We start from the raw sequence: 24686 nt of genomic DNA on the forward strand, positions 1-24686 counted from the left end.
GTCCCAAACCAAACTCATTTACTGTTTTCATTAACCCTGAAAGTTTCTCAGGGCTCATTCAAAACCTAATTTTCTCAAAATGTTAGCAAAATTGTTATCGGAATCAGGAAGACACTAAACCTACTGAGATAAAACCAAAAAATGGACACGCTCCATTTTCTGAGTTGTTGTACACAAATAAAGACAGAAAGTTCTGCCAGAGTTTTCAGGTCTCTGATCCCTAGACCTGATCAGCACCCACAGAGATTCTTTCACACATTCAAAGGGGAATTGGTGAAATGCATCTGTATATGGAGCACATTTATACCACCAGTTCCAACCGTCCCCTGTAACCTACTGATTTGTGCAAAGGTGAATGTCATCCACTGAATACCAGCAGCACCACCTTATTCAGGAGTGTATTACCAACATTATGAAACCCCAAATCAATCCAACTGCGATATTTTCCCTGTCAATAGTAGCAATACTGTCTTTTGTTTGGAATATCTAATCTTTCCTTTTCATGAGCAGCATCATTCTATTTTAGAGATGAGGAAATCAAGTCACAAGAAAGGTACTGGCTAAGTAAAAGTACCCAGTAACTCAACAGCTTAAGGCAGGATTTGAACCTAAATATTTGAAGTTACCACCCAGTTCCTCACTAACCAGCCTGTCCAGACAGCTAACAGTGTCCCACATCCTAATGTCAGTTACAACTTCATCTTCAGTGGACACAGTCAAACCTCCAGCAGCCAATAGCCATGTGTACCTTCTGCGTGCACTCTTACCGACTCTGAATTATTAACTCTGCTGGAGCATCTGCTCAGTGCTAGCTATTTTTGGCTGGTATTCACAGCTCCAATTGAGTAGACTCTGGCGAGTACACCTGGCAACATTGGCTCAGAATAAGGCTGACACAGACACACAACACAAACAGGAAGAAATGGAGAGAGAGCCTGGGTGTTATTGATATAAGATTGTATTTTTACTAGGCTAATAAATACAGTGTCTGCTCATTCCTGTAGGTGTGTGGAAATCTCATTTCACAATGTCACATTCCTGAAGAGCACAGTTGGCATAATCCAGATAATGTACTTTAAATACAACATGCATTACCTTGTGATTTTATAAATTAGACTGCAGCAGACTGAAGAAATAAGTAGGGGAAAGGTAATCCCATGGAAAACTGCTATCTTCACTTCTGATGCTGGTTTAGCCACCATATTTCCTATCAAGCCAGCCTAATTGCTTTGTTTTTGTGGGCTCGTAGGGAATAACATTACTATGAGTTTGGAAAAAATAACAACATTGACTGTGCTGACGTTTGATCAATCACCACCTAGCCAGGAACGTCGGACCTATTAAGTGTCCCTTGTCTGCCAAAAATTAATGAGCCAAAAATAAGTACCAGAGGTTGGAACCAGCTCTGTCTCAGCTGTATTCAATGCCACAGTCACACTGGAGGATGAGGAAAGGGAAAAAAGGAGTGAAGGAAGAAAGCGAAGATTAGTAATAATTGCAGCATGATTTATTTTTTTTCTTTATTAGTAGTTGCTCTACTAGAACCATATGAAACTCACGGTGGCCAAAGTGAAGATAGGTTATTTTAGATTTTATCGAACAAAGTTTCAGAGAGACTCAAAATTAGGAAAGAACAATAAACAGCTCTTCTTGCTCAGTACTTCGCATACACGTGAACTGAAAGAGTCAGGAAAAGGAACTAGCTTTGTGTCGAAGAGAGTTCCAAAAACCAGCTTCTGAAACAGCACAAATTAACTCTTAGTTTCCCATTGAGTTTTTTATTTTGTAGATCCTAGTAAATTTTCATGAGACTGCTGTTGCCCAGGAGCCTTCCCCAACTTAAGCTGTGTAATACAATACTGCTCCAAAAGTTCTAGCTTCAGATCAAACACCTGCTTGCATGCTGTAAATGTAGTATCACCTCAACCACATTAAAACTTGGATCTCTGTTATCTTATTTATTATCATCAACTGGATTAAGGATAGTAAACCTAAGAGCAGGATACTGGTTTTTGGCCTCCTGAAATGTAGTTAGGCCAAATTCATGAGATGGAGATTAGACATAGACTTAGCTTCATTGTTTAATGTACTGAGTGTATAGACAGAAATTTATACTGCAATCTTTGAAGTTCACTTGTTACAATGAGTCTAAACTGGACAGTTTGCATCTTGGAGCCAGATCCTGTCTCAAACTCTTTGACAGATAAACTACTTTATGCTGAAACAATATTAATCAGGATAAGTTTTTTGGGGTTTTTTTTGTTTGTTTGTTTTGTATTAAGTTTAAAACAAACATTAAAATGTTTAAAAATACCACCAAGAATTTTTAAAGTAATCCAAAGAAGCATGCTTCTTCAATTGCCCAGATCTTATCAAATTTCAGTAGGAATATATAGGATTTTTTTTATTATTCAGTACTACTGCAGCCTCTTTTCCATGTATTTCCCAAGATCTCTTGCCAACAAAAAAGTTATTTGTTTTCCCTTTACAAAATGATCAGAAATGCTCTCAAGACAATTAAAAGGAACCATACTGTTTGAAGTAACACTGTCATTATCCTGCCAACGAGCGTCCATAACCCTGAGGTTATGGTAGGAGCAAAAGAACTTTAGTACAAGCAATGACAGCAGGTCCCACAACTTTTGAATTTGCCACATCGGAACAAAATTCCATGAGGAAATTGCATCCATTAGGATCATATTCTTGAATCATTTGAATGATACTTTCAAAATAAATAATAATAAATAAAAGGTCAATAACACTGCACATTTGCATTTCTCAGGTAAAAGGCTCAGGCCATGATCTCAGCCAGAATGGCTTAGGGTTCAATCAAAGGCTCAAAACACAAATTTGAAGAAGGCAAAAAATCATTTTGACTTATCTAATGTTTTGCTTAGGAAGAAATTAAATCTGCAAAATTTCAGAATGTCAGTTTTGTACCCCCTTACCACATGAAGTGTCTTGCCTTTTTCTATTTGATACAACTATTAGATTTCCACATTTCTTTATAAATCAAAAACTTAAGAAATCTCAAAACGTATTCTAGTGTGTTTTCTTTCAATATTGTAATTAGGAGATGAATTGGCTAGCCACTGTCTCACGCCACAGCTAGTTCTTTCACAAACTGTGTGAAATAATGTTTCTATTATTATGATATTATAATAATATTTCTATGATTATATTATTATGTTGTGTACAAGTACATGCTGGCAATGCTAAATTTATTCCAAGCCTCTAAACAGTCTCATCCTTGCTGCAGTGTGAGCCCAGGCTGAGGGATCCAATGCCACAGGTGCCAAAGAGCTAACACACCCGAGGCCAGGGGACCAGAGAGTTAAATTTGAATTGCCACTTCTAGCAAAAAAACTTTGCCTCTCCTCCATGTTATATTATGCAGTTGTTTCAGAGAGATATTGAGATAAATATTTACACAATCAAAATAGACATATGCACAAACATAATTCTGTATGGGAGGCTATCTAGACGGTTTTCTGACCCCATACATTACATTTTAGCCTCATTATCTTGGTGACTACAGCACTAGCATTATCTGAAACAAAATTTTTAAATGTGGCCATCAAGTGGCTGAAGTTCAAAACTGCATCTTAAAATGTAAGCCATGTTTTTGTATGAGCTGAATGTTTGTCCCCTGCAGTTTTGGGAATCTCACCTCACCTCACCTTCCCACACAGCTCAGCCTCCAGGCAAACCTTTCCACCAATGTCCATAACCTGAAAGCCCAAATCTGCATTTGATTTCATCTGACTATTGTCCTCCAGCCCCAGGGACTATGGCCGTGTGGGAAAAGAGTATAGTAAAGAAGAAACATGTCTGAAATATGGCTTTACCACCATCAACCCTTCAAAGGACACAGTGATGCCCCAAACAAATCTCTTGGGCTTCTGAGGCCCCGCTAGAATCTAGGAGAGTACACTTGCTGCATTTCATGGGCTTACACTTTCATCCTTTGTTTCTGACAGTTTTCACCTTCCGAATGCCACTTTATTTCTGAGATTACATCCCCTTTCACCAGCTGCACTGAACTTCCCCTGAAAGAGGCCTGAGTGTACCTCTGCTCTACCCTGCCACCCAGGGGAGACACTAATTTGTACCAATCTTCCCAGAAACTCACTGGAACTGTGACTTTCCGGAATTGTTTCCTCTGCCTGCACTCCGGCACATGATCTGTTAAACGGCTGAGAAGAAGCTGGGATGAGGACTGGCTGTTTCCCTGGTCCTGCCTGTGAAGCCCAGGCTCTGCTCCACTCTCCCGGGCAAGGAACCATGCTGCCCAGAGGGGACCTGGGCGGGCTGGGGAAGCTTCTGGAAAGTGAGTGGAAGGAAGGTAGTTCGCAGGCAACAGAGTGGGGCACCTCAGAGTGAATGCAGCTCCAGGGCAGGGCTGGACAGGAGAGAAGCCACCCCTCAGATGACAGGAGACAAGTTTTCCCTCAGGTGACTGGAAACAAGTTTTCCCTCAGGTCACAGCAGAGGAGCCTTCTGTCTGGTGACAGGAGAGGAGCTTTCCTTTAGGTGACTGGAGAGAAGCTTTCTCTCAGGTGACAAGAGACAAGTTTTCCCTCAGGTGACAAGAGATAAGTTTTCTCTCAGGTGACAAAAGACAAGCTTTCCCTCAGATGACAGGATTTTTCCCTCAGGTGACAAGTTTTTCCTCAGGTGACAGGAGTTTTCCCTCAGGTGACAAGAGACAAGCTTTCCCTCAGGTGACAGGAGTTTTCCCTCAGGTGCCAGCAGAGGAGCCTTCCCTCAGGGAAAAGCCTGAGCACCACAGGGCAGGCAGCACCTCAGCATTGTGCTGGGGGCAAGCTGGGAGGAAAGAATCCACTCTTCATGCTGAAAGGTTTGATTATAAACTCTCCTTCATCCACTTCAGCCTTTGTGCTCAACGGCAGTGCCATTTTGCTTGTCATCTCACTGATCTGGTGGTGCTTTCTTAGAAAATTCCAGAGGGCTTTCATGGCAAAGGGCTGATCTTGTCAAGCATCTAGGATTTCTTTTGAGGCCTGGTGATATTTTATTGCTGTGTTGCTATTGATTTTGCTATAATATTTTTCCCTCCTCTGTTCAGAGCAAAACCAGTGCTCGCAGAGGGAAGAATCAATCTGGAAGAAACAAAGGAGGGGGGTTATTCATGTCATATTCTGTATGTATTAGCAGATTAAGGGAAGAGACTCTTTGCTGCTTTGACAGGTATTGTCTTGATTTTTACATTTTGTGCTTTTATTGGGAGATTAGCAAATTCTACCTGTTTTTCTGACTTTTCTGTAGCTTGAAAGAAGTTAAGGAAGAAGCTGCATGCACAATATATCCTCATCTTGGACATAGGTTTTTTCCATGTGGCAAATGAGAAGTGATTTAGCATAAACAGCTAAAAAGGGGGAGGAAGGGACTGCAATGTGAGACATGCAGTCATTGTGAAAAATTTCCTTTGCTGAACTGTCACTTTGCAGATTTAGCTGCCAACATTACATGGAACAATGTTGGGGAGGAAGGAAATTATCCCATTCAGTCTCTGCCATTGCTTTTATCTTGATTCCCTGGGGCTGTATGGGGGTACACAGCACTGAGCCATTGAAGCACTTGCTTAAAGCTTGCAGAATCAGTGCCTTGGATCATAATTTCTTTGGAATAAGAGTCATAGTTGTATTGTGGCTAAGTGATGCACATGCAATTATGTGTGTGTATAGCTTCACTCTTCTGATGATTGCTTTATGTATCTGCTTCAGTCTTCTCATTGCACCAGTTTCAGTCCCTCATACAGCTGGTCCAATGAAAGTACCAATGAATTAAAGCCCAAAGACTGATGCTCTATTCCTGTGGAAATCATGGGGGCAGTGAGTAAGAAGATGGCAAAGAGTCTGATTTACCTTCAGGGCAGGTATCTTTTGGAGAAAGCCAGCATACCCGCAGTAGCAGGAAAATAGGTCTGAAAAATACTATGGAATTTCTCCAGACAACAACCAGAAAATTAAATGTTGTGTAAATGAGGACAACATAATTAGTGTGTAGCTGGAAACAACAGAGATACAAGCATTCAAAGGGTATTATTGATGTATTTTAATTAAAAATTAAAGCAGAAGCAGCTTAAGGGTTGACCTAAAGTGTTGGCAGTGAAATCAAGCCAAATTCAAGAATGTTTGTTTTACATACAGCACTTAGCAGCCCCAGCTGAGCTCAGCCAATACCGCTACAAGGTTCTACAAAGAGCGTAATTACACAGCCTTTGTTCTAAACATTGTGCTGGTTTAGTGTGAGAGTGAGTTTTACATAGAGAAATATGGCATAGAAAATGTGGTTTTTTCCCTGTGAAACAAAAAATAGTAATGAGAGAGGAACTGCATACAGATCTCAAGTCTGAAGGGAATACTATACCTACAAGAACATTCTTTCTTGTCAGTTTTGTGACAATCCACATCGTTACTTTTATTGTGTAATGGAAATATTTTTATTGTAGTTTAACTAAAGAGGTTGATTGAATACATATTTACCACATATTTTTATCACAATTTGTCTCTGTCCACACTTATCTATGTCTATGTGTTCACTGCAATCATTGTAGATGCCAATGGAAGGATAAGACTTTTTTACTACAGGGCTAAACAATGCTATTGCTGCCTAGGTTGGTGCACATTTGAACACAGACAGCAAATGTTGCATGCAGTTTGAGTTTCATATATTAAAATTCCTAGCTGGACTATTAAAATCTATTTTCATAACAAGCAAGTGGACAAAAGGAAATGAAAGCAGCTTTGCTGGACCTGCAAGACACAGACAAACAGTGAAGCAGAACTCAGCCAAAAATCCCTGTTTCTATGGGCAGGGCTAGCAGATAAAGTTAATGAACTGTCAAAAACATACTGTGGCAGTATCTATGTCTTTTCAGACTGCAAAAAATGTATATTCCCTTGCAAGATACTATCATTAACCAACCTCCCTCTAAGCTTAATTATTTACAGATTCTAATTACTAGTTTCCCCATACAGATCCTTCCTTAAATACACCCTTCTCTGTGAGGGAAACTGTGGGCAAAAGTGTCGCAGCATCTTTAGGTGCTCTGTGTTGGTACAGACCTGGCATTGCTTAGGACTGGGAAGTAATTATTGAAGTAATCATAAATGACCTAAGAATTGTTTGGGAAAGACACCTACTGCGTTAGGCAAGTGGCATAGGACCCAAAATTCTAAAAATTTGACACAGTAGATTTTCAGCTTTGTCAAATCTGTTGTGAAGAGACCCATACTCGGTTCTTCACAACCATTTAAAAGAAAGCCTAAAGCATGTTTTGAAATGCAAGTCATGGTGTCTTTCAGTATAGTCTGTTCTATGTAGACAGAAGAGTCATAAATGGTTTCTGGGACAGCATATTTAGTTTAATTGCTGCTTCACTCAACAAAACTCTGATAAAATCCATAATAAGCAAAGCAACACTCCATAAGCTTTTTTATGGTTGCAATATATAGGGATTCACATTTGTCTTGCTGGCATTATTTACATGAAACCTTCTACTACATACAGGTTAGGGCTTAATTTCAGAATTTTATGGTCAACCCTGACTAAACAATGCCCTATATTGTAGTCATTTTATTAAAACAATTGCAATATGATCCTATTGCAATTTTAAATAATACTAATATTCTTGAGGAATAGTTTTCTACTGTTACTGTGAGGGAGGCTATTGATTCTCAGTTGCTTAGCATTCTGGCACATACATACTTATATGTATACATATGTACACTTTTAATTGGGGCCTGGCTACTTGCCAGATTAACATTCTAAGAACCATGATAAAGGGGATAAATTTTACTGCAATAATGTAGTCAAATATTGTAATCAACCCTTTCACCTCAGACCTTTGGGTAGAGGCAGCTCATATCAGCTTTAGGCAATCAAGAAACCTGTGCAGAAAGTCCTATCTGGTATTGCTCAGGAAAGTGAAACGATAAGGCTGCTGGTGTAGGGACTGAATGAAATAACACCCTCTGTCCAGACAGTTCCAGTTACTTTTTCTGTATGTATGGTAGGGATAGAGGAAGACTAGGAAAATGATGACTGGTAAAGGTGCAGTTAAAAGAGTTATAGGAAACAAAACCATAAGTTGGTACAAGGGGAGGACAAGTGAATTATTGCACTATTTTAACCACTCCACTGGGGCTTTTGAAGGAGGAGTTGCAAATTAGGACAGTACATACTAAGACTTAGAGCAACCCATAGCTGCTAAATATGAGCAGGAAATTACATACACATATCTCCAATCCCCACATTAATAAGAACCAACAATATTCTTGGTCATTGTAACTCATGTCTCAGGAGTACTCATCACCTTGAAAGACAGAGATGTACCTAAGCAAAATTAATTTCTTTAATTTTGAGAGAGTTGGAAGGAATTCTTACTTCCAGAGTTTGTTCACTACAGGTGGATAGTTATAATATACATCCCTACTTCTAGTCAAGAGAATTTAAAACAGCTAAATCAGAGCTTCAGAAATTCAAGATAATATTTGTATAGCCAAATTGTTCTATTGAGAGAAAAATAACTTGGCTTGTAAACATGTGGTGGCATGGAGAATACAAAACAGTGTCTTTAATAAAATCATGTAGAATGGGAAGTTAGGCTTGCATGGTTTCTTATGAATGCATTCATTTAATTTCTTGGGATTTTGTCATTTGCTGAGGATTAAGTTTATGTGTTTGCACAAAGAAACTAGTTGAGTACATAGTCTTGAGTTAAGATGTAGCACTGAGGTAGAGAAGAAGAGGGTTAGATATTGGCCAAAGAGTTGCAAACTGTTTGATTCTGGCCATGTTACCTAATTTCTCAAATTTTAAAGCATTGTAAAAAAAGGGTAGTATTTCCTTTCTCCCACTGTTCTATGGAATACTCTTTTCACACCAAAGACCTAGTTTTTCTGTGTTTATGCACATTGCTCAATATATTGTGGCAAATGGTTTCCTTATTGAGAAGTTTGGATAACCTGATTTGTCCACGAGGTTTTCTGCTATTCAGATTTGCACTGCCCTAATAACCAAGAATGAGCTTACTACTTTGGAGAAAAGTAATGATGGAAACTTGATTCAAATTTCTGGGTGTACATTTTGGATACAGATTTTGTTTTGTTTTGTTTTTGCTGTGACGACCTGTGATTTTCATTAAGATCTCTCTTAAAAACAAATCACAGAAACAAAGTAATTTCTTAGGCTGCAATATCTAGAAGCAGCAAGAGCTTGAAGCACAAATAGCTAACTTTTTCTAAAGTATTTAGATGTTTGATTTTTTTTCTTCTCTAACTTATATATTACAAATTATGAAAGTCACTACCAAGCAGCACTTTCCTACATATCTTTGACTTTGGAGAAAGCACTTAATTATACTGCAGTTAATATATTAACATTTTTCTCATCCAATATTGAGGCTGAGCATCAGAAAATAAACATTTCTTAAAGAAATGAAAGCTACTTTTTGTTTGTTTTCTGTTTGAATTTAGCTTGAGATTGTGCAATCCTTTTATAAAACTGAAATATTGTATAGGAAGACTGATATTTTTAATTTAAATCTCATCTCCTTATAAACTGTTTTAATATAGGCACCTATGAAATCTGAACAGCATTTCTTCACATGTTGCTTTTGCATATTTGATGGCTTCTCTGTGTAAAAATATTAGTAAATAATTTAATATTTATTTTTAGTATGAAAATTTGGAGGATTCTTGCATGACTCAATAGACAAATCTCATAGGTATTACCATACTGCCCTCTGGAGTACAGTGACAAAGCATGTGTATGATAAAAGTTTTATAGGCATCTGCTGTTCCTCTTTGCATCCAGGAAAATTATCACTGGAACAAGTAAAGCCTTGGCTGTGCTCTTTGAAAGGGAGGATGAATAAGTAGAGTTTCACTTCATTTAGCCTAGAATATTTTGGGCGCGTATCATGTTTTCACTAGATGTGTATTACTATGTAGGATTTTATCGCTGGCTAGACCCAAAAGTGTTTGATTAAAATATAAATGATTATTGTAATATCACCTCAGTGCTTGTTTTGAAATTCTTTAGTGTAGTTTTTAATGTTAGGTTTAGAAGCAGCAGTTTGAGGTTTCTCAGCAAAACTGAATTTTGTTGTCCAAAGGTGCAAGACCAGTGTCAGACTGTCTCATTGAATCAAGCTATTGTGGCTCCTATGTAACCTAAACCTCAGAAATCCTGGGACTGTACTAGGAGAAAGTAGCTCATCAGCACTGGGTATCAAAGACAACACCAAAACACATCATTTTTCCTCACAAGCTCAAAAAACCCAAGACATTTGGAAGCCATATGCATCTGTTGTTTCCTAAATTAATTCATCTTTTTCCAAGATTTGTATTATGGAAAAATTAGAAATTCCCCTTCACTCCTCCTTCTTCCCCCTCCCTTCCCGCAAATCACTTTAATCTCATACAAGAATGAAAACAAAGGTTATCTCTAAGTTGGGGGGTGGGAGGAGAGGGGAGTTTTGGCCCAGTTTGAGTTACTTTAATATCTTTTTAGGAATCTTAAACTTAATAGATATATTTAGCTTAAAGATTCCCAGTTGCAGATTGTATGTATCTGGAATTGTGGTTAAAAGACAGCACAGATCCACAAGTACAAAGTACAACTAACCACGCCTTTATCCTGTTTCTCAAATACAAAGAGACTTTAAAGTGTATATAATTTATGTTCATTTCTGGGTCCTTTCTCTGCTTCTACAATAGGAAACAATGCACAAATTAAAAGCCAAGATTGTTCTTCAAATTGTATTTATGAACTTTACAACACATGCAAGCAGCTAATTAAACTGTTAGAAGTTGTCAAATATTTTAAGCACTCTTTCATTGGAAGTCAGTAGGAATTAGGTACCTTATTTCTTTAAGTCCCTTTTTAATGCAACAAGGTGCCTTTCTTTAAGTGCCTGAAGACTTCTGAAAATCTACTTCTCTCAAGTTTAGAGTTTCAGGTCAGACATAAAGAAAATGTCAGGTAATTGACAGGAATTGCAGATCATATACAGTCTGACAAGTCATGAAAAATTAAGATCACTGACAGGAGTCTGAAACATTTGCTATGATGGGAATATTAAACTGCATTTCAGTATAACCAACTAAAATACCATATATATGGGAAAAGCTACCTGTGAAAAAGATCTGACAGTTCTGTGGAAGGCTCAACAGAACATGACTTTCCTCTTCTAGAATCCTTTGGCCAACAGAGCGAATGCAAATACTTGTGTTTAGGAAAAGGAGATGCTGAATAAAAGTAGAGGGATTATATTGTCTTTGTATTTGGCACTGGTGATACAGCCTTTGAAATCGCTGCCAGATTCAGGTGCTATACATCTTTAAAATTATTGAGAGTCTGGGAAGACTTAAGAGCCACAGGAGTGATGAAAAAGATTACTAAAAGCTCCTTTAGCTTGCAGGAATGATGCAGTTAGTGTCTTTGTGTGCAGTGAATTCCTTTGCAGGTTCCTTTATCCCTTGATGCCAAACTTATCCCTACAAGACTCAATAGCTACTAAATGTAGGGAGAACAGAGAAGTCCCAAAGATAATGACAGCAGTAGAGAAATCAAGACATTAAGCTGATAAGGAACGAAAAGAGAAAGGTACTAGCTGAGATGGTCTTTTAATTACCAAGAAAATACTTGGTAAAGGGGCATTCCCAGACAATGAGGAATTCATGTTTTAATTCTTACTGGAGGGATGGGAGGAGAGAAGATGACTAGATACACATTTGGATTTTTTCAAAGGATATCATAACCTCTTACAAGTATTAAATTGTTAATTACTTCACAGCCATATTGTATAAGCAGCATTGTAACTACAGGTGGCTGAAATGTAGGATCAAAAGTCTCCTGAACGCTGTAGCTGTTTGGTTTTGGATTGGATCTTCAATATCTGAATTTTGCTTGAATAGCAGCTCAGTTGATAAATGAGTGATGATCAGGTTTTTGGTAACTGAACCTAGTGTATGTTGGTAGAAAAGGAAGGAAAGTAAGCACAGGTGTCCCGCTGTTTAAATCCTAAGTAGACTGTACTGTCTCCTTTAATGTGGAGTTTGTCCTAGTAAAAGCTCATTCTGCCTTTTGAGAAGGCTTAAGATTCTAACTCCCCCTGGCAGTTTTAGACATACCACCTTGTATTAATAATCTCTAATGAGGGAAGGTTTAATATGACTAAATAATTGTTTGGGGAATATATTCCCCGTACAAGTGAAGAATTCTTTGTGTGCATATGACCTGCATAGTGAAAAAAAAAAAAAAAAGGTTATTATTATTATGTCCTAATCTTTTTTTGAGAAAAGATAGCATCAGCAAATAAATCCACAATATCCTGGTAAATATTTTTAAAGAGGATCCAAAAACAGATCAGAGCACAATGGTAGCTTTACTAACAGCTTCTACTAAGATTAAATATATATATAAATATATGTATATATCTCCCAAGACAAAATACACAGCTTCATATAATCTGCTAAAGAGAAAAGTAAATATTTTGTAACCACAAATGAAGTCAAAGCATAACATTGTGGTGAGACTTAAGAGGAGTTAACAGACCAAAATGTCTCATTATTTCACAAATTATAGCAGCATGAAAAAATACTCCTTTAGTTTCAGGATATTTAGCTCTGTTTTATGAAATAAAAATATGTGGTTAAAACAAAGCACTGTTTCAAGTACAGCTCTGGAAGCTGGCTTAACTCGGTGTGATAGGTGGGTAGACTGCAGCGTGAGTGACACTGAGTCTGCACTTCAGGTGTAAGAAATGTGTTTCTTTCCACACTTGCTGGCACATTGACAAAGCTTCATACGCAACATAATCTTATGCCCAAATGAAGGAGCCAGGCTTTCTCAGGCAAGGTGATACAGTTAATGCCCTAGGTTCCTTTTGCTAATTGCATGGATTAAAACATTAAGGATAAAAATGCATTTGGTGGCCTTGACCTGGTTTGTAGTGGATGCTGGGAGCCAAGTTCTGCCCTCAGTTACACCCTGTAGCTCCCCTGAAGTCTGTAGTGGTGCCAAGTGTAACTGAGGGAAGAATTCAGCTGTTCAAATATGCCCATGGTTACCACGCCAACTGGCAGCAATTGCAAGGGAATAATAGTAGTGTTGAGGGCAAGAACTGAGGAGCCTTCGCAGGGCGGTCTGGAGATCTGCAGAGTGCTTGTCTACAGCCTGGCCTCCTGAAGTCAAAGCTATTAGTTTTTCCTACTGGCTCAAATGTACTGCGTACAAAAAAAGCCTTTCACTGGTGAACTCTGATAAATACCCACCATCTGGGGCTCCTGCAATCTCCTAGTGCATTGTATCAGCAGCCTTTTGTTTGTGCCAGACCTAACCTTGAAGTTTCATGGGGCAGAGAGCAAATCTGAATACATTTCAAATTTCTAAAACACAGAACCATTATTGTTATTAATGAAGAAGAGCTGAGTAGCTTCCAGGCTACTTATGACACAGACAAACTCATCTTCTTATGGCACGGCTGGTTAGTTATTTAGTGATTCATATTGGTCAGATACGGAATAGGCTTACTGGCTCATACAGCGACTGCCATCTGAGGGAACAAGAGATTATTTTCATTTCACAGATGAGCAATCAAGATCTTAAAGTATTTGTCTGAAGTCACATCACAAGAAAGGAACTGAAACTCTGGTATCCTTAATTGTAGTGCCCTCATATGTTAGTTGTTAAACCCTTTACCAGCTAGTACTACATTAGTTGTTTGTAGCCTTGGTGAAGTCCTGGAGCTTTGATCTTTCAGTGTAGAAGACTTCTTGACACTGAATAACCTTGAGTTCTGGTTCTAAAATGGAAAACAAAACATAACAATCTTTTTATGGGACAAGTGGATTCTTTGAACTCCTGCTTATATAGCTGTTTGAAAAGTGTAAGCTTCACCAGAACAGATTAAAATCCCCTGGCAGCCATTTCTATTCAGTTTCATGGACAGAAAACAATAAAGATGTAATGAAAAATCAGATGGACTGAACTAAGAGGGTCCAACTGTTGCAGACAGAGGGCAGTCATTGGGTGAATAGGGAAGGAAAAAAAAATTCTTGTAAATGTACAAAGCATAAAACCCCTATGATGACAACAATTACATCCTTAATATTGTGACAAGAAATTCCCTGTCTTACAAGGACGTCATGAAATGGAACTGCTGCCATGAAAGTTGTGTAGTATTTAATATACAGCTAACAGAAGAAAGCAATGAAGTATGAAGGGATACCACTCTAAAGCATCATTGGGACCTACACTGGTGTTCGGTTTCAGTTGTAAGAGAAGTACTGCTTTATTACAATCCTCTACATCCTCTTTCCATAAAGTTGGAATCAGACAAATATGCTTGCTAATTTTTCACTCCTTTAGGCAGCACTAAACACATTCTGAACCTTAATAAAATATAATCCTATTGTTGTTCTCTGGGATAGAGACAATACCACCAATAAATCTTTTATTATACATGTGGAAACATCAGACTCTTATCAAGCCAAACTGCATCAGAGAAGCTATTTCTAATTTTGAATAAAGAAATTGATACTCATTTTGATTTGATTGATGATCACTTTGTTTTGAAAAGCTCTTTAGACAGGGAAATTATTAAAAAGAATTGGATGAAATATCCACATCTGGAACAGGTTAGAATTCATTAATCAGACTTTCAGCTGAAATAAATCTTTCTTGGTCCATTTAAAATAGTAGAAGTGTTCTGATTTGTACCAGTTCACTCTTTCCCATCCTTTGCATTACACACACATTATCATTTGAAAAGGTCTTAAATACAGTAAATTGAACAGGCAAATACAGGAATAAATACACAGTGAGACATTAAATCTTTCTTAAAGGCACTTTTGTTCTGTGAGTTCTATAACTAAGAAATCCATAATCACTGCAATCATTTCTTTAATGCTAAGCATGCAGATCCTTCCATTTTCTCTGGGGCAAATTTAGAATAAATCTTCCCTGCAAGAACAGATTTCTTCCACCTCCAACAGTTTATTGCAAAGTCCGCAGTTCCTGACAATTACTGCGATTATACAAAAAGAATTTGCACTTGTATGGTATTGTGCAATCTAAAAGATATCAAAGGGACACTTCACATGCAATATACAAAGACCAAACTCATAAACCTATAATGCAGTCATTTCTGGAAGAGAATATAAAAGTGTTTCTCTACAAGAAACTATATACTTTAGTATTTAGAAGGTGAAGTAAGAAATTATTCAACAATTCAGATCTGAAGGGAATGTGAAGTGGGAATAATGTTAATTGCTTAAGCAAGAATTGGTCCATTGGATTCATAAATCAGTTTTGCTTATCTAAAGCACTCTCTTTCCAGTGATAGAGAACTACAAATGGTTCAAAAGGGAAAGACCGATACCTGCAATGTCGCAAACTTTGCCTCAATGTCTCCTACGCAGCTGTTGTACAGCACATTGAAAGGCAAACCCCAAAGGTGAGAGGGCAGAGACACAAGGTACTCAGCTGTAAAATGAACCCATTCTAATTAGGCTAAAAGATTCTATACCTTCAAATTGATGAATGTCATTTATTGAATCACTTGTCATTGAAGAAACAGCTTTCTAATTATATTTTCTCTGGAGAGAGATCCATCTTCAATTATCTTTTGAGATTTTAATTGAAAAGAAAATTATGTTTCAATAAAAAAGGATGGAAATTAAAACTACATTAACAATCCTTTTTTTTTTTTTTTCCCCACAAGAAGAGGGGATGGAAGGAAAACACCTTATTCCTTCCTCATTGTTAAAAATGGAGAAGGGCAGTCAAAATAAGAATTACCATTTTTTTAGAGCTGTGATTAAACATGATACTCTCCACATTACTGCATGAAGAGGACCAGTCTCAGGTGGCTCATATTGTCAGAATTAGATGGGTGTCAGAGGAGGTAGTGCTGATTTACACCAGCTGTAGGATTGACTCAAAGACTATAATGGGGTTTTTTTGTTTGTGTTTAATTTTTGTGGGGTTTTTTAATCACTCTATCTGCTTCAGTATTCATCAGAATGATATTTTAGAATCTCAGTGCTGAACAGTTCACAGTTTCATGGCTCTCTGCATCTGTTATGGTATAGAAGCCAAGGGTCCATATAAATTATTAAAAATGGCAAGAGATTGAGAGAGGGAGAATTCACTTTTTTTCTGTGTCAGTTTTTATATGGTACTGTATGCCATTATGAGAGAAGCAAAATAACATAAAGATCAGGTCATTCATAAAGGTGGGGGTTTTTGTGTAGAAGCAACATTCATAGGCATAAAAAACTCAAACAAAACTATACAGTTACACCCAGCACAAATTCTAAGACAACTGAACAGCTTTTGTGTGACCACTGAGTATGTCATCATTTCATCCTCCCTTTGTAGAGCTGGTTGAGAAACAACATGAAAATGAATACTCCCCCTGTAACAGAAGATTCACCCATACGATCTGCATACACAAAACACTTTGCCTCCTGACAGCCTGGATGTATTTACTTTTGGAAGCCTCTGTATTCTTAACATGGACATGGGACGATGTGACACTGGATATATAAAGCATATTGCGGGATATGGTACACTGGTTTACCTCCTGCAGTCTTTATGGGGAGAGTATCAGAGGTCCAGAGGAAAGTCAGCATGATCTGCAGAACAGTTCGGAAGACGGGCAAGGACATAATCAGTATAACCCTCTAAGCATATGTCCTGAAATGTTAATGACATGTGGTTGTATCTTTTTGTATTTGAATTTTAAGTCATTTAATTGACATCCTGAAGTAGCTAAGGATTTCATAAATACAGACATTTTTAGATTGATATGGTTTTCAAGGTTGATTTAAAACATCATTTTCTATCAATGAAAGCATGGACTTGAGATATTTTAATCAAACAAGGAAGGTGTTATTTTCCTTAGAATCACTAATGAGAAATCTAGAAGAATAAAAAAACTCCAGAGAATAGAAACTATTATTATAATCATGCTGAATATAATAGAACTGCTAACAGTATAGAAGACAGTGTGGTATATTAATCCTGGTCAAATAAAATAATGTTAATCAGCCTCTGTGAAAAAGCCAGTTCTGCAAGTACAATAAAAACTAAGTAGCAATCAGTTTCCCATGCAAAGCATCCTTCCTGGCAGATATAACTCAGGAAATACTTCAAATATGCAGACTGCTCACGAGTGTTCTGATCTGGTTGGAGAGAAATTCATTACACCATACATAATACATATATACATTCTGTGATGTGGATGATTCACTTTAAAGTAAGCCATTTATTCCAATGCATTTAACTGATTAGCAGGGAAAATGCAAAACATTTTGGACAAATATTAGTAATTTTCTGATTGTTGAATTTACTTACAGTGATGGTGAGTTTACAGAGTTGCTGCTGGATTTTTTCTACAAAGGATACCTTGATATGCTTCATTCATGTGGAACATCTGAAATGAATAACAAGGAACGGATGGAATTTTCAAGAGAAAAAGAAAATAATAAAACGCCCACCATAAAAACTAATTCTCTATAAATAATCTCAATCAGGAAAACCTTTACCCCTGAGACAATCCAAGGCTGCCTTTTTAGTAGCTCTTTCCCTTGTGACAAGAGCAAACTTTCCCATGCCACAAATCATTCCTGTCTATCATTTTGATATAATCTGAAGGAAAGCCATCCTACCATTGTAATGTGCCCCATTTTTTTCAGGCTTAGATGGGGACATATTTCCATATTTTGTTGGTAGGACTTAGTGAGCTTAGAATCAGTAATTACGATCTTTCAGGCTGTTTCTCGTACCTTAGACGTGCAATTTCATTTTTGTAGTTAAGTCCTTGCTTAATTGTCTTCTCACACATTTCTGCCGATGTTCTTCTTTTCGATCAGCTTTTCCAGTTATCATTGTGTTGCCTAGTTTATATGACATCATTCGCATTGTAGAAGAAAGATGTTGATCTTTGCAAAAAGGATGTAGGAAAAGGTCACATGCATCAGTATAGTAGTTCTGTTTATTCAGAAATTGAAGATTTGTTTTCTGTTTCCTTGAGGGAATGGCCTTTCCTTTAATCTTGTGAAGTAGTCTGTCTCAGTCTCTACTAGAAGCTGATTTTAACTAAGTTTGATTTGTGAAGAGGGCTGTTTCCTACATGCTTCAGCAGCCTCTCTTTTGGTATCGTGCCTGTCATTAAGGGCACAGAACAAAAGTAGTTCTAGATCCGTCATTAACAGCTCCCAGGATTGCTACCTCTGTTACTTGGTTTCTTACTCCTTTGCTGTGGTTGCAACAATGGGAAATTGTTTGACTTGAAAGCAATACTCTTCTATTAATGCATATCAAGCCTGTTTTGATTGTAACTTAGGAAAAGCCAATAGTTTGTCTTCAGTGGGAAATAACTACATTTGCCATTGGTTTTGGGTTATGTACCTTGCAAAGAAAATAACTAGCTAATAGGCAGGTTTTTAGATGCTTTTTTCACTCTCTGGTAGCCTGAGGGGAGATCTATTATTTGCCAAGCCAGGAGATTTGTAAGCCTGGTTTGAGTTATGGACTGTGTGGGTTTGTACTGCAGAAGGAATTCCAGTAATAAAAAGCTCATTCCTAGTCTATGTTATTGGTCGTCCATCTTGGGCAGATGCTAGAAGACATGAACTAATACTGATCCTAGAAAGTGGAAAGCACTGTCTCAGAAGAGCCTGAATGATGACTTGAATGTACATAAAGATGGGAGAGGGACCAGAAAAGGGAGGAAGCAACCAAGATTGCAGGCCTTTGCTCAAGATCATTTATAGATACATCACTGCTATGTCCTGTGATGATAAAAGGAGAGGTAATGACTAGCTCCTGGAATCGTTCTACGAGTGAGGATGACTCAGCTTTTGCTGTTGTGTAGAAAAAAGACTAAAGGATGCCCCAAACAGTAGGCACGTTCCCATTTTTACAAAGCATACCATTCTGGGTTGTTCTTATACTCAACAGTGCAAAATGACAACATTCCACTGGTTTTGTTGTTTTATAAAGGTTATAAAATGTTAGTCCAATGCAGGGCAAAAGGAAATGAAGATTTGATCTGTAATCTGCTTCTTATAACACCAGAGGGCTGTTGCAGATCTCACCAGCACTCTTATTTGGTATTTTTATTAAATTCAAGAAACAAATGTTACAAATTTGACTTGGATCTTACTGTTTTTAGCATTCCATTCACTATAGGATGAAGTTGAACTGAAGTACCTTTTGCTAGATGTTATTGTAGAGTTCTTGCTTATTGCAAGGTAGAAGTTGCTAGAAATAGAAAAGGATTCTCTTTGAACTACCACAAAAGAATCACAATGGGCTGCTTTTCTTTGTGGTCTTCTAGAAATTACTCTGAAGTATTACTCCTACTCTAGTTGCAAGCTATGTAATTCTATTAACTGGAAAAGAATGATTACTTACAATATACTTTCACAAAAATGGAGAAATGAAGACAGCTATCTAAATTGTGTAAAATTGATTATACTAAGAGGCTGTCACAAACTTGTGATGAAAACATGAATGACTACACTTGGCAGCAGCTGGTGTGACATTTTATCCTTTGTCAATAAAAGAAAGTGATTTTACAATACCATGTTTTGATATGCTATAGAATTTATTAAACTACTTAATCTCAGTGGGACAAACCATGAAGATTCTCTTCAGTTGCTTCAGTAAAAAGGAAAGCATAAAAAAGAACTTACAGGTTTGATCCAAAATAAAAAGTTGAGAGAGAACGTCATTTGCTTCATTTTTACTTTGAGCCATATTTGAAAAAAAACAATCTTTGAATCCTTTAAAAACTTTAGATTTCAATTTAAACTTACAGTATTACCATTAGGGCTTAATAAGATGACTATTGAAGTAAATAGAAGACTTTTAAAGATTTCAGTTGGTATTGAATGAAGCTCATACTTACTGCTTACATTTAATTTATCAACTTGCTGTGAAATATACTATGAAAAAGAAGAGTATAGCTGAGGGACTTTTTCCAATACTGTCCAAAGTGAGTAAATAATTATCCTAACCTTTCTCATTCCTGAGCAGCATCTTTATTTGGAGAAATAATAATGAGTTTTAAATGAGAGATACACAGTAAAGACTTTTGCATGAGTCTTTTCCCACATATATTTCAACTCTCCACTGTTCATGCTAGTTATAAGCCATACTTGAAGTTCTCTTTACACATCCTGAAGTGCTGGCCCAAAATTCAAATCAAGAGTCTCATGGACTCTGATAAGTTTTGGATCAAGTTTTGAACTATTTCTGCACAAATGTTTGGGTTTTTTTTTTATTTCAACTTTCCTACCACTGCACCAGTAACAACTGTAGTTGTTAATAAACATGAGATACTCAGCGCTGACAGCTAAAGTTATTTTAGTCACATACTACCTAACAGTGCTCAGACTCCGTACAGTTAAAATATGTTTTTCCTTTGGCAGTCTTTTTTTGTGGTTCGGCATCATTTCCCTCCAAGTGTCTTATCAGCATCCAGAAGTTGGTCTCATAAAGCAAACAGCAAAACTTTAATTATATTATTTTCATTATGAGTCAAGGCAAGGGTCTAAATTTTGACCAAGAAATTGCCTTAGTCTCGAATGTTGACAAATTTTTACCACATGATCTTAGGAAAACCTTGATGGGAAACCATCTGTAGACCACCTGAGAGTTCTGGGATTTTTATTTAATAAAGGGAAAGACAGCCTTATCCTGGCTAGGGATTATTGGCTCATTGAGCAACTCCAGTCTTCTGATGTTGTCTCTAAATATAATAGTCTTCACTTTTTCAGTGTGGTTTCTACCATGCCTCTTGTCTGATTTTGGAGCTTTTTCATTGTTACAATCTTATTTTACTCCATGTAAACAGAGGACAGATCACAGGGCCAGACCAACAGTCACTGTATCCTAAGCTTCATAGATCAACTGATAGGAAATGTAATCTTTTTATCTAATGCTCCCACATGTCATATTAAAATATTATATTTCAATTGTATGACAGAGGCTGAGTCTACTGCATAGCACTAGATGGCAGTAACATATTACACTTCCCAGTTAAATCATCAACGCACTGTGTCATTAGTCATCTGGGTTGGGAAATGTAAACTAAGTGCAAAATAGAACCACATTTTTTTTTGAGTTTGTTTTGGTCTACAGTCTGAAGTTGATCTAAGCTGACCACAATAACTATTTCTTATGCTGCATACAGCATACTTCCCTACGAGGGCGAGCTAATTAAGCTCTTTATGTGTCTGCCACATAAACTGTAGATGTTGTTAGTTCAGACACCAGCAAAATCAAACAGCTTTATGTATATCACATTTAGCCAAATCTGCCATCATGCAATTGCATTGAATATTAGATAAATGTGATTAATGTCAATGGCATAGTGTACAAAAATATAATTTCAGTTAGTCTTGCATGGAGATTTTTCATCAGGTGCAAATAGATGTAACTGTACAAGAGTCTCTGTTCTTATTGTCCAAAACAGATGTCAAACAGTCTGTGAACTGTTAAACACTCACATGTTTTTGCTGCAGAAGCTTCTGTTAGTAATTTGCTGATACTGAGATGAGATGTGTTCACCTGAAAGATGTGGAGCTATGATTTAAGGAATATCTAAGCCCTCTTATCAAAGATGGATTTTTGTCTCTTGCTTTCACCAAAACATCTCTTGATTACAGACCAAGCATACTTCTTTGCTGAGGCAAAGTTTTGACTAATAAAGGTTTGCGTGAGTGAACTTGGATGAACTATCTTGAGTGAAGATTCACCCAAAGGAGGGTTGTGGAGTTGACCATATGCTGTTTATTTCATGATAAAGTCAAAGTGTCTTGCAGGGTTTTGTAGTGACTGATCCAGGAAACCTGAGTTTCACTTCTTGTTGGGCTGTTGACTGAATGGATCACTTTATCTTGTGTTCTGTCTTTAAAATGTAAATAATGATATATAACTGTTTATGAAAGCACATCAAGATGATAAACTAATGAAAGCAGGTTTTAGTTGCACTTACCACTGACTATTAAGTTGTATCTTCTCATTTCATTTCAGCCATAATGAGGATTCTATCCCGTTCTTTGCACTTCATTACTCCGTGCTCCTTCAGGCAGAACCAATATTTTATGAACAGAACCAGTAAGTCACTTTAATTTTTCACTTGTTCTTTGTCTGCCTCTGACTTTTTACAAATAGGGTCCTTACAGTGTAAATTTCTTTAGAGGGAAACACACATTTTCACCATGAGCTATGTGGTGACATATAATGTTATTTTAATATATATTTGAGAGATCGAGAGAGAATAATCTAGATCTTTCCAGATCTTGTTCTCCTCAAACAAAAATGTCAGCGTGAGTGATCTACTGATGTTGCTAAAATGTTTATCCTGTCTACAGAGCTGTGAGATATATCTGGTTGCAATTAGTATTTGTCAGTTCCCAGGAGGTAGGAAACAATATTTTAATCTGTTTCCCTGGCTGTGATGAAGATACTATTAATGCATTTACATACTGTGAAGCTAGAGAGGTAGTATCTTGACTTCTGATAGAATGCTGTTGTACTTGCTGGTGGAGATTTGAGTCAAATGAATCATATTTACAAGCCAATGGGGGAAAAAAGCACAGCGCAGTTCCAGTTCACTGTTCCTGTTGATTTCAAACAGAAAAAGCAGCTAAACAGCCCAAATCTGCTGCTACATTTATTTTTTGTCCCACTTTTTCTTTCATTACTTGCCTTTTTTTTTTTTTTTTGGTATATTGCAGAAGTAGATTTGTTACTACAAATAACATCCTCAAAGAGGAGTAAATGTCTCTTCCTAATTTTTTGTACATCCCAATTTGAGGTACATCAGTAATGTGTTCTAATGGGCAATTTCAGGGTTTCTCAAAACCATCAATCTTTTGCAGAGTAATTAGTCCCATACGAAAGATGATGTAAAGAGAAGCACACAAATATTAAGTGACCCTTACAGGGACACAGTAAACTAGTAATAGAATTGAGTAAATAATCCCACTCGGCCCTGCTGAATCTAAATGCTAGATTTCTAACCCTAAATGGAATTAGCAAAAATTTCTAAGTTTTTCATCTAACTAGTGCTATCCTTTTAAAGATTTGTCTCTAAAAGTCCAGACACTTTGAAAGATTTCTGTCATTAAATGCCCATGATCTAAGCCGATAAAATACTTGAATTGTTTTTAAAAAATTCTTAGATTACAATGAATTATATGCAAATTGAATGTACATTATAATCTGCACTTGTAAATGAAAGCAGTAGCAGCCGATTGCAGTTACAGTGTTGGGGATTTTTCATTTTCTTAATTTGTTTTAGAATGGGCCTCTGTGAAACTGCCTAATGTTCAGCTGTACCATACATTATGAGATTGCAAAACAGAGTGCTCAGTAGGGAGAAAAAATATTTTAGGATGTTGCCTTTTGTAGCAGTGCAGGGAGAATTTATAGTATCTAACAGTTCATTTGTCATCCAGGATGGTTTCTTGCAGAGGGGACAAAATATCTGCAGAACTATTCATGAAGGTTTCCTGTTGTTGTGCACAATTTTTGTGAGGTTTCACAGTCACAATTTTACAAAGCAAGAAGCAAACACCCTTGCTAAATTCAGAGAAAAATGGCCACAGTCTGCTCAGAGACGCCACAGGGTATTATTTCTATTTTCCAGGAACTGCTTTATGCAATCATCAACGCTAGGTGTCACCAAAAAAACCTAGTGGCTCTGCACAGGTGCTGTTTTAAATAAGTGATAAAATCACAGAATGATTAAAAATACAATTTGCTCAGTATGCGAGAATAATTTACAACCCTAATAAGTTGATTAGAAACATATCCCCTGAAGATAATTCATTTGTAGATTCTTCCCCTTTTTTCACTATCAGTGATTCACTTCAGCAGGGCAAGATCACACTTATTTTGTCAACTGTGCATATTGGAAAGTGATTTGGAAAATGTGATGAGTTTCTAAGCACTGTTCATTTTGCATTAGAAGAGTGCCTAATGCTAGGGCACTGTAAGGATTTAGTAAACATAAGCACTGAAACAGAAAACAAATAGATGAAATACTAGAAAATCCATGTCTTAGGTTATAAGCATACCAGAGAGGCTGTTGGGTAGACTCCTCTAGGTGACTAGTGTGTCACTTCTGGAAAAAAGGAAGAGTGTGGGACTGAGAAGACATCAGAATTTATGGCTGAGTGGAGATACCAAGAGATGAAGTCATAGACAACCAGGTATAGCTCTAGATTTTGGGATCTGCAAAGATCCAGGTGTAAGTCAGACCTAACAAGGACAGCCTGATTGTACAGAGCAGCTACTAGAAAAAAGAAATCAGTTTTTTTTTCTTTTTTTCTTTTTATTTTTTCATTTGCTTAAAGAAATACAAAGTATTTGGTGAATTTGGGGAGGAGCAGGTAAAATTTCTGTATAATATCTGCCCCAGAATTTACTTCTGTGTGAGTGAGTGAATTCTCACATAGACCTGAGTGAGGGTCCTTCCTAGGAACTGAGACTCCCAACTCAGAATTCGCCTCGGTGTTTTCTTCATGTAATGGCCACATTCTACTTTTTTTTTTTCACAGACAAAAGTATTAGAGCTGTACTTTAGCCTCTGAATGGCATGAATTAGCAAAATACTTATGGTTTTTTAA

General features: G+C 37.1%; 1 protein-coding gene across 4 annotated transcripts in view; it reads right to left on the reverse strand.

Annotated features, from left to right (window-relative positions):
- The window catches only part of ANKFN1 (ankyrin repeat and fibronectin type III domain containing 1), a 158329-nt gene extending 140465 nt beyond the window's left edge, over window positions 1–17864 (reverse strand). For 3 of the 4 annotated variants that reach the window (XM_054846790.1, XM_054846793.1, XM_054846788.1), the window contains exons 1-2: window positions 17826–17864; window positions 17395–17473 (exon numbers count right to left, since the gene is read on the reverse strand). The gene's annotated coding sequence lies outside the window, so the exon portion shown is untranslated. Of the gene's footprint in view, window positions 1–16618; window positions 16674–17394; window positions 17474–17825 lie in introns of all 4 variants that reach the window. The other variant, XM_054846789.1, reaches the window with a different exon arrangement.
- Between the last annotated feature and the right edge of the window lie 6822 nt (window positions 17865–24686).

This window comes from Grus americana, chromosome 18 (assembly GCF_028858705.1).
Source record: "Grus americana isolate bGruAme1 chromosome 18, bGruAme1.mat, whole genome shotgun sequence".
NCBI classification, from domain to species: Eukaryota; Metazoa; Chordata; class Aves; order Gruiformes; family Gruidae; genus Grus; species Grus americana.